We start from the raw sequence: 10,852 nt of genomic DNA on the forward strand, positions 1-10,852 counted from the left end.
TTTTGAAGTCTCACTCTGTTGCCAGGCTGGAGTACAGTGGCGCAATCTCAGCTCACTGCAACCTCCCTGGCGTGTGTGTGTGTATGTGAGAGAGAGAGAGCGCGAGAGAGAGAGAGTGAGTGTGTGTGTGTGTGTGTGTGTGTGTGTGTGTGTGTCTGGGTTGCCAGGCTGGAGTACTGTGGCGCTATCTTGGCTCACTGCAATCTCCGCCTTTCAGGTTCAAGCGATTCTCCTGCCTCAGCCTCCCCAGTAGCTGGGATTAGAGGTACGCACCACTGCACACAGCTAATTTTTGTATTTTTCATAGAGACAGGGTTTCACCATGTTGGCCGGGATGGTCTCAATCTCTTGACCTCACCGTCCACCTCTGCCTCCCAAAGTGCTGGGAGTACAGGCATGAGCCACCACTCCCAGCCTCCTATGGCTGTCTTTACGCTACTGGTTAAATTTCCTGAATTTTGGTCAGAGTTAACAGAAATTTTGCTTACAACACAGTGGCAAGGGCTATGTGAGAACTCTGACCCATCTATGTGAGACAGGTATTAGATAGGGTAGACACGGGACATCTGCAAGGTGGACAATGTGTGCACAGACATTTGAGAGCTACCTACCTGGGGTGACTCTGTCGTCGTCCTCTATTGGGGGTATTCCTAGACATACTGCCCAGACGTGTCTCATCCCCAGTAGATGCCCACTCAGCATTGTTTTTCTTGAGTAGTTGGTGTGCAGAGGAACTCTGGTCTCTGAGCGATTACTGAGCCTAGAGAACAGCCATGTGACAGAACCTGGCTATATTTACACTTGATGCCCCTGACCTGTATTTATAGCAGCCATGCTTCCTGGGGTTTCCAAACTCTCCTCCACGTGAAACAGTCTCTTGTGTTGCCTTTTCCTAGAAATACACTGGGAAGCGGCAGCACAGCTGCTGTGTTCAACACCGTGCCTGGGTCTGGGACACCGAATCTAGATTTACCACCCTTTTATAAGCCCCGCAGGAGGAGCATTAATGACCATGGCCATGACAGAGGAGGTGGTGGTGTCCTGTTTGGTTGGCTTAGGTGGGTTGTTGAGGAGGGAGACTGGAGAGAAGTGGAGAGAAGAGTCAGGAGTAGAGAACTGGACCCTCTGTTCATTCCTTTTGATGCTGCCCTTGCTTTGTGTAGATGCCCTGCTCTGACTCTGGTGGCTTTCTGGGTTTATACCCACAAGACAGCACTCCACAGGGTAAAGAGAGTTAAGGAGGGGCAGCAAATAGACACTGTACATTCATGTTTTCCAAGTGCCTGCTGTGAGCTTTGAACCTCCAGGCCCTGACCTCTGAGGACTAGTTGCTGAGGACATTAAACTCATTTCCAGGAGGGGTGAGAAAACAGCTGAGTGCAGACTAAGTGGCACTCACCCAAGCCCCAGCTGGAGCTCTGAGAGGGAAAGGTGTGCAGAGAGTACAGGCAGCCAGCAGCAAGGGTGGCCAGAGAGCCCACGTCTGGGGCCAGATGGTTCAGGCGCACATCCTGGCTCTGCCCCTTCCTCTCCATGTGACCTTCTGTGTGTTATATGACCTTGTTAAGCTTCAATTTCCTCATCTGTAAATCGAGGAAATGACCTCAACTCCTAGCAGGGTGCATGGATGCCTGCCTAAGCTGAACTCAGGAGAAGGGTACAGAGCACCCAGGTGTCTGATGACCACAGTGAAGGGGTTTGAAAAAGGGCTCATGGCAAGAAGGGGGCTTGAGGGGTTGGTGAGTACTGTGGGACCTTGTCTAATGCTGGTCTCCCCTGTAGTAGTCAGGTCCATGGCATCCTACGGGGTAGGCCCCAGGCCAGCCAAGCACTCCTTTTCTCTCTGGGGTGCTTTTCCAGCGGGCCATGTGAGCTCCACTCACAGCTATGGAGAGGAAAGTGGCTGCATCCTGGCAGCTTCTCCCTCCCTCTCTCACTGCCCTGCATTGTACAAGCACATGGTCCTGCTTAGAGGCTTAGGGATCTTTGCTATAAAATACCAATAAGTGGGTATGTTACAGAGGTTCAGGAAATGAGGGGAATTGCTCTGATGGTTCCCTGGTCTGTTTTGAAGCAGGGAGAAAGGGACCCTCCCTAACGGTAGTGTGGGATAAACACCCCAGTGGTTCTCAGCCCTGTCTCGACTTAAGTATTCATTCTTTTTTTTTTTTAAACATATACTTTGTGTTTTGTCTGCCAAACTTCGGTATACATGAGAATTTGTTTCTTTATCTTAAAAAGATTAATAATCAAAGACCCTATAACAGATAGTTTGATTCCTTTCTGCGTGATAGATACCAGTTTAGGTCATTTGCTAGCAAATGCTAGTGTTTAAAAGGCTCAGAAGGAAAAAGGACAAAGGACAGAAGCAGACTGGTGTTGTCTGGTTTGTCTGAGGTCTGGAACAGTTAGCAAACATGTAATCACACAGCTTGTGTGGTAGCTTCATTGAAGCCTTTTTGTCAGGTAGAAGTTCAAGTTTCTATAAGAATTCTTGAAATGCTGTAAAGAGATTTCTCTCTCAGAGCTGCCTTTTGTAGATAAGCACTAGGGTTTTGACAGTTGGAAACCATGGTCTTATACTCTGCTTTTAGACTCCTAGGCTGGGCGCGGTGGCTCATGCCTGTAATCTCAGCTCTTCGGGAGGTTGAGGCGGGCAGATCTCATGAGGTCAGGAGTTTAAGACCAGCCTGGCCAACATGGTGAAACCCCATCTCTATTAAACATGAAACTTAGCTATGCATGGTGGTGGGTGCCTGTAATCCCAGCTACTGGGGAAGTTGAGGCAGGAGAATCATTTGAACCTGGGAGATGGAGGTTGCAGTGAGCCAAGATCACATGCCACTGCACTCCAGCCTGGGCGACAGAGCCAGACTTCGTCTCAAAATAAATAAATAGAAGAATTAGAGTCCTCATCCTATTTGAGAATAGAATTATGTTTATTGACTTTTTATCCCTAGCAACTAGTACAAAGCTTGGCAAACAGGAGTTCAATAAATGTTCATTAAATGGACATTTCAGGAAGGAGCTCAACAGTCAGTCATCACCAAGACTGTGCCTCGAGGAGAAGTTCCTCAACCAGAGCCAGACACGTAATTTGTGGTATCCAGGGCGAAATGAAAACATGGAACCCTAGCTTAAAACGTGGGAAAAGATACCATTAAAGGTATCTATACCTTTATAAATACAAGTCCTTTCCCTTCTTCAATGATCTTTCCCTCAACTTGTCATGTGGTATTTTTATTTACTATTTAAGCATATTTAAGTAAAGAAAAATTAAAATTTTAAGTTATTAGCATGAATTTTACTGTTCATCCTTATGTTGTGCAATTCCAGTGTAAAAGACTATGAGCATTTAATGTGTGTAGAATCAGCAAACTACACAATTCCTATTTCATAGCTCACATATGCACACGTATTTTGTTCTTGTCAGAACAGTGGCATTGCTGTGCTTAACTACTCATCAATGCACTCAGCATTGCTAACTCAACTGTTTTTATTTCACTTCTGGATACCACACATTCTACCAACACTCTCTACCTTCAGCCTAATGTTAGGAAGGACTGAAAGGAAAAAGAACTATCCAAGGCTGTCTTTTCCTTCTACGTCACCATTTGCATGTAAATAGTTGGTTATTGTGGTAAGTAACACAAATAAAGTATAGGACATGGCCAGGCACAGTGGTTCATGCCTGTAATCCCAGCACTGTGGGAAGTCAAGACAGGCAGATCACTTGAGGTCAAGAGTTCAAGACCAACTTGGCCAACATGGTGAAATCCCATCTCTACTAAACATATAAAAATTAGCCAGGGGTGGTGGCATATGCCTATAATCCCAGCTATGCAGAAGGCTGAGACATGCTAATCACTTGAACCCAGGAGGTGGAGGTTGCAGTGAGCCAAGATTGCACCACTGTGGTCCAGCCTGGGTGTCAGAGTAAGACTCTGCTCAAAGAATGAAAAATTTTTAAAAGGCCAGATCAGTGGCTCACACCTGTAATTCCAGCACTTTGGGAGGCTGAGGCAAGCAGATCACATGAGGCCAGGAGTTTGAGACCAGCCTGGCCAACATGGCAAAACCCCATCTCTACTAAAAATAGAAAAATTAGCAGGGGCTGGGTGTAGTGGGTCACCACGCCTAGCCTAGGACTCTAAAAAATAAACCTGTGATCATAGCACTTTGGGAGGCCAAGACAGGCAAATCACTTGAGGTCAGGATTTCAAGACCAACCTGGCCAACATGGTGAAATCCCATCTCTACTAAAAATATAGAAATTAGCGAGGCCTGGTGGTGTGCGCCTGTAATCCCAACTACTTGGGAGGCTGACACAGGAGAATCGCTTGAATCTGGGAGGCAGATGTTGCAGTGAGCTGAGATTGTGCCACTGCACTTGAGCCTTTGCCACAGAGTGAAACTTCATCTCAGACAAAAAAAAAAAAAAAAGTAGCTGGGAGTGGTGGTAGATGTGTGTAATCCCAGGTACTCAGGAGGCTGAGGCACGAGAATCACTTGAACCCGAGAGGTAGAGGTTGTGGTGAGCCAAGATTACGCCACTGCACTCCAGCCTGAGTGATAGAGCCAGATTCCATCTAAAAAAAAAAAAAAAAAGTATAGGATGTCATAGTGTTTCTTGTTTTTTCATGTTTCTTAGAATATGTAACTTTCTTTCTGCATATGAACCAAGTTCTGGTTCCAGCCCAGAGTATGACATGCTTTCTCTGTCACAAGCAGATACCCTGCCTTTGAGACTCTGAGCACTCGTGCTTTGTGGATCCCTGGAATTCCGTGCTCACTGGCATCATGAACACTATATGCAACTGACACAGCAAGGAAGAATGGACACACGTGCATATCTCCTCTGTTCATGTTCGTGTCCCACTGTTCCATTGGCCTTCACTTTCAAAACACACGTTCAAAGATAAAATTATTAAGAATTTCAGCCAACAACAGGGCATTAAACCAAGGGCAGGGCCCTTCCAAACATGAGGCCCTTTGAGTCTACACAGGTTGCACAGCCATGAAGCCTGCATGGCCTCAACCCTTGGTTTCCCTCTGGGGTCAAATTTTTGGATGGTGGCCCAGTTAGAACAGAACGATTCATTTCAACAGATGAGCCATTTGCACGCCCTAGGCTTTCAGTTAGTTGTTTTTATCTTTGGAAAATGGTAGACACTTCATTTCCATATTTAGGTCTTCACTCTTCTGCTTTACATCATTTATGTTTTGTAAAAGCTTAGGTGGTTTACTAACAGGTGGTGTGTTTAAAAGGCTCAGAAGAAAAGAAAAAAAATGATAGGAGTAGAGGTGGATATTGTCCATTTTGTCTGAGGTTTGGAACAGATTGAAAAGCAAAAAACTCCTAGGAATACTTAGGACCATTCAAAGATAACTGCTCACTGTTCGAGGCTTGATCATTTTTATACCAAAGCCGAGCAAATAGGTTGAGATGAAGGAGGAAGGGAAAGAGCTGCATAGTTGTGAAGGGAGTGTCCTTTGGTGTGGAAAGAAGAGAAGTACAATGAAGAGGACATGAGAAAGTGCCTGGTAACTCTACATTTTGGGGTGTTTTTTGCACAGAGGGGCTTAGGGCAGCCAGGCCTTCCAGAAGAAACAACCTCCTCGGTATGGGAAGAGAGGGTGAGAAAGGAAGTTAGTACTAGAAGCACTGGGAGAGAATGAAATGCTAGAAAGGCAGTTAACACTTTCTGACAGCGCTGAACAGATAGCTAAGGGCTTTTAACTTGGCTGGAAACTGAAGTTCCTTGAAAGTACTAGGAAGCAAGACTAGTACAGTGAACTGCAAAAGAGGAAGGGGTGCAAGGAAACCCCTCCTTGTCTTTTGTTAATGTACAAAGGAGAACTGGGTTAGGAAAGCCATGAGGGATAACAACAGTAAAAGTTTAACAAGAAGCAGCCACATGTGCATTGGACCTTTAATTCCTTTAAATAGCTCTACATTCTGCCTTGGTTTTAGTTTATTGTATAAATGCTGCTAATTGTGAGTAGCTATTTTCATCATTAAATTTGATAGATACATGACTGGCTGTTGCACATTCTCCAAGGGGCCCACAAACCATTTCTACACTATGACCTGGAAGCTAAGAGTCATTTTTTAAAAACATATTTAAAGATTTGAAACAAAAAGCAAAGAAAAATATGCCACAGAAACCATATATGGCTTGCAAAGCCTAAAATATTTACTAACTAGTCCTTTGTTCACTGCCCTCTAATCTCTCTACCCTCAGCCCGGATGATCAACAGCTAAGTGAACCCAAAGCACTGAGGCTGCTGTAACTCTGGGTACCACCCTCTGAGATCCCAATTTAATTTGCCTGGGGTGCAGCCTGGGAATTTTTTTATTAGGTGGTTCTAATGGACATCTGAGGTTGAAATGTGCTGGCTGAAGACAGTAGTTCCCTAAGTAAGGTGTGAGAGCAACAGCATCAACGTGGCCCAGCTTGTTAGAAATGCAGAATCCCAGGTCCGCCCCACACCTGCTGACTCAGAAACTCTTGGCTGGGGTCCAACAAGAGTTCAGAGTGATTCTCAAGCATGTTGGATTTTGAGAACACTGCTTTAAGGCTTGGGCTTTCAAACCTAAACCTGCTCATGGCAGGCAAACCTCACAAATGGGTTAGGTTGAAAGCCTAAGAGGAAAAGCAGAAGCTGATGAGAGAGAACGGCAAGGCCTCAGGTCTCAGCCTAAAAATAACCACAACTGTTCCTTACACAAAACCGAGGCCCTGGGATATGAAGTGAGCTGCAGGAACCCCAGCCAGGACTAGAAAAACACTACAAGTAACAGTAATGAATTCCTCCCTTAAAAAAAAAAATCATGTATAATAATTGTAGCTTTGGGCCCTTTTTTAAATTTTTTATTTTATTTTTATTTTTTGGTCTTGAGACAAAGTCTTGCTGTTTGCCCAGGCTGGAGTGCCCTAGCATGATCTCTGCTCACTGCAACCTCTACCTTCCAGGTTCAGGCAATTCTCCTGCCTCAGCTTCCCGAGTAGCTGAGACTACAGGCGCTTGCCACTACACCCAGCTGATTTTTGTTTTTTGTGTTGTTGTTGTTGTTGTTAATACATATTTTATTGCACTTTAGGTTTTGGGGTACATGTGAAGAACATGCAGGATTGTTGCATAGGTACATACAGGGCAATGTTGTTTGCTGCCTCCATCCTCATCACCTATATCTGGCATTTCTCCCCATGTTATCTCTCCCCAACTCCCTACCCCCCACTGTCCCTCCCCTAGTCCACCCCAACAGACCCCAGTGTGTGATGCTCCCCTCCCTGTGCCCTTGTGTTTTCATTTTTCAACACTTGCCTTTGAGTGAGAACATGCAGTGTTTGATTTTTCTGTTCTTATGTCAGTTTGCTGAGAATGATGGTTTCCAAGATCATCCTACAAAGGACACAAACTCATTGTTTTTTATGGCTGCATAGTATGACATGGTGTATATGTGCCACATTTTCCCTGTCCAGTCTATCGTCGATGGGTATTTGGGTTGGTTCCAAGTCTTTGCTAAACAGTGCTGCAATGAACATACATGTGCATGTGTCTTAAAATAGAAAGATTTATAATCCTTTGTATATATACCCAGTAATGGGATTGCTGGGTCAAATGGAATTTCTATTTCTAGGTCCTTGAGGAATCGCCACACTGTCTTCCACAATGGTTGAACTAATCTATACTCCCACCAACAGTGTAAAAGTGTTCCTATTTCTCCACATCCTCTCCAGCATCTGTTGTCTCCAGATTTTTTAATAATCACCATTCTAACATCATCTCTATAGTGAGATGGTATCTCAATATAGTTTTGATTTGCATTTCTCTAATGACCAGTGATAAGTGTTTTTTTTTGTTTGTTGGTCTCATATATATCATTTTTTGAAAAGTGTCTGTTCATATCCTTCACCCACTTTTGAATGGGTTTGTTTTTTTCTTGTAAATCTGTTTTAGTTCTTTGTAAATTTTGGATATAAGTCCTTTGTCAGATGGGTAGATTGCAAAAATTTTTTTCCATTCTGTTGGTTGCTGGATGACTCTAATGATTGTTTGTTTTACTGTGCAGAAGCTCTGGAGTTTAATTGGATCCCATCTGTCTATTTTGGCTTTTGTTGCCAATGCTTTTGGTATTTCAGTCATGAAGTCCTTGCCTATGCTTATGTCCTGAATGGTTTTGCGTTGGTTTTCTTCCTAGTGTTTTTATGGTTTTAGGTCTTATATTTAAGTCTTTAATCCATCTGGGGTTCATTTTAGTGTAAAGTGACAGGAAGGGGTCCAGTTTCTGCTTTCTGAACGTGGCTAGCCAGTTTTCCCAGCACCATTTATTAAACAGAGAATCCTTTCTCCATTGCTTGTTTTTGTTAGGTTTGTCAAAGACCCCATGGTTGTAGATGTGTGGTGTTGCCTCCGAGTCCTCTGTTCTGTTTCATTGGTCTATATCTCTGTTTTGGTACCAGTACCATGCTGTTTTGATTACTGTAACCTTGTAGTATACTTTGATGTCAGGTAGCGTGATGCCTCCAGCTTTGTTCTTTTTGCTTAGAATTGACTTGGCTATACAGGCTCTCTTTTGGTTCCATATGAAGTTTAAGATGGCTTCTTCCAGTTCTGTGAAGAGGGTCATAGGTAGCTTGATGGGGATAGCATTGAATCTATAAATCACTTTGGGAAGTATGGCCATTTTCATGATATTTATTCTTCCTAACCATCAGCATGGAATGTTTTTCCATCTGTTAGTGTCCTCTCTTATTTCCTTGAGCAGTGGTTTGTAGTTCTCCTTGAAGATGTCCTTTACATCCTTTGCTGGTTGTATTCCTAGGTATTTTATTCTCTTTGTAGCAATTGTAAATGGTAGTTCCTTCTTGATTTGGCTCTCTTTAAGTCTGTTATTGGTATATAGGAAACCTTGTGATTTCTGCACATTGGTTTTGTATCCTGAGACTCTGCTGAAGTTGCTTATTTTCAGGAGATTTTGGGCTGAGACGATAGGATATTCTAAATATACAATCATGTCATCTGCAAATAGAGACAATTTGACTTCCTCCTTTCCTAACTGAATACCCTTTATTTCTTTTTCTTGCTTGATTGCTCTGGCTAGAACTTCCAATACTTTATTGAATTGGATTGGTGAGAGAGGGCATCCTTGTCTAGTGCCGGATTTCAAGGCAAATGCTTCCAGTTTTTGCCCATTCAGTATGATATTGGCTGTGGGTTTGTCATAAATAGCTTTTATTATTTTGAGATACATTCCATTGATACCTAGTTTACTGAGAGTTTTTAGTATAAAGGGCTGTTGAATTTTGTCAAAGGCCTTCTCTGCGTCTATTGAGATAATCATGTGGTTTTTGTCTTGGGTTCTGTTTATGTGGTGGATTACATTTATAGACTTGCATATGTTGAACCAGCCTTGCATCCCCAGGATGAAGCCTACTTGATCATGATGAATAAGTTTTATGATGTGTTGTTGCAGTAGGTTTGCCAGTATTTTATTGAAGATTTTTGCATCTATGTTCATCATGGATACTGGCCTGAAGTTTTCTTTTCTTGTTGAGTCTCTGACAGGTTTTGGTATCAGGATGATGTTGATCTCATAAAACGATTTGGGAAGGATTCCTTCTTTTTGGATTGTTTGGAATAGTTTCAGAAGGAGTGGTACCAGTTCCTCTTTGTATGTCTGGTAGAATTCAGCTGTGAACCCATCTGGACCTGGGCTTTTTTGGGGTGGAAGGCTATTAATTGCCGTCTCAACTTCAGCCCTTGTTATTGGTCTGTTCCGGGTTTTGACTTCTTCCTGGTTTAGGCTTGCGGGAGGGTGCAAGTGTCCAGGAATTTATCCATTTCTTTCAGGGTTACTGAAAGAACCTGAAATCTGTAGTAATCTCTGATGGTAGGTTGTGTTTCTGTGGGATCTGTGGTGATATCCCCTTTATCATTTTTTATTGCATCTATTTGATTCTTCTCTCTTTTCTTATTAATCTGGCTCGTGGTCTGTCTATTTTGTTGATCTTTTCGAAAAACCAGGTCCTTGATTTATTGATTTTTTTGTAATGGTTTTTTTTGGTCTCTCTCTCCTTCAGTTCTGCTCTGATTGTAGTTATTTCTTGTTCTCTGCTTGCTTTTGAGTGTTTTTTATCTTGCTTCTCTAGCTCTTTCAATTTTGATGATAAGGTGTCGATTTTAGATCTTTCCTTGCTTCTCATATGGCCATTTATTGCTATAAATTTTCCTCTAGACACTGCTTTAAATGTGTCCCAGAAATTCTGGTATGTTGTGTCTTTGTTCTCATTGGTTTTGAAGAACATGTTTATTTCTGCCTTCATTTCATTGTTTATTCAGTCAACATTCAAGAACCAGTTGTTCAGTTTCCACGAAGTTGTGCGGTTTTGAGTTAGTTTCTTAATCCTGAGTTCTAATTTGATTGCATTGTGGTCTGAGAGACTATTATTATTATGATTTCCATTTTTTTGCATTTGCTGAGGAGTGATTTACTTCCAATTATGTGGTCAGTTTTAGAGTAGGTGTGATGGTGCTGAGAAGAATGCGTATTCTGTGGATTTGGGGTGGAGAGTTCTGTAAATGTCTGTTAGGTTTGCTTGATCCAGATCTGAGTTCAAGTCCTGGATATCCTTGTTAATTTTCTGTCTTATCGATCTGTCTAATATGGACAGTGGAGCGTTAGACTCCCACACAATAATAGTGGGAGACTTTAAGTCTCTTTGTAGGTCATTAAGAACTTGCTTTATGTACCTGGGTGCTCCTGTATTGGGTGTGTATATATTTAGGATCATTAGCTCTTCTTGTTGCATTGATCCTTTTACCATTATGTAATGTCCTTCTTTGT

General features: G+C 42.8%; 1 protein-coding gene across 3 annotated transcripts in view; it reads left to right on the plus strand.

Annotated features, from left to right (window-relative positions):
- TSPAN11 (tetraspanin 11) overlaps positions 1–10,852 on the plus strand; it is a 79,902-nt gene that overhangs the window by 3,233 nt on the left and 65,817 nt on the right. Inside the window, exon 2 of one of the 3 annotated variants that reach the window (XM_017515253.2) lies at positions 3,022–3,166. The exons of the other annotated variants lie outside the window; for them this stretch is intronic. The gene's annotated coding sequence lies outside the window, so the exon portion shown is untranslated. The remainder of the gene's footprint in view (positions 1–3,021; positions 3,167–10,852) is intronic. 3 annotated transcript variants of the gene reach the window in all.

This window comes from Cebus imitator, unplaced genomic scaffold, assembly GCF_001604975.1.
Source record: "Cebus imitator isolate Cc_AM_T3 unplaced genomic scaffold, Cebus_imitator-1.0 Scaffold545, whole genome shotgun sequence".
Lineage (NCBI taxonomy): Eukaryota > Metazoa > Chordata > Mammalia > Primates > Cebidae > Cebus > Cebus imitator.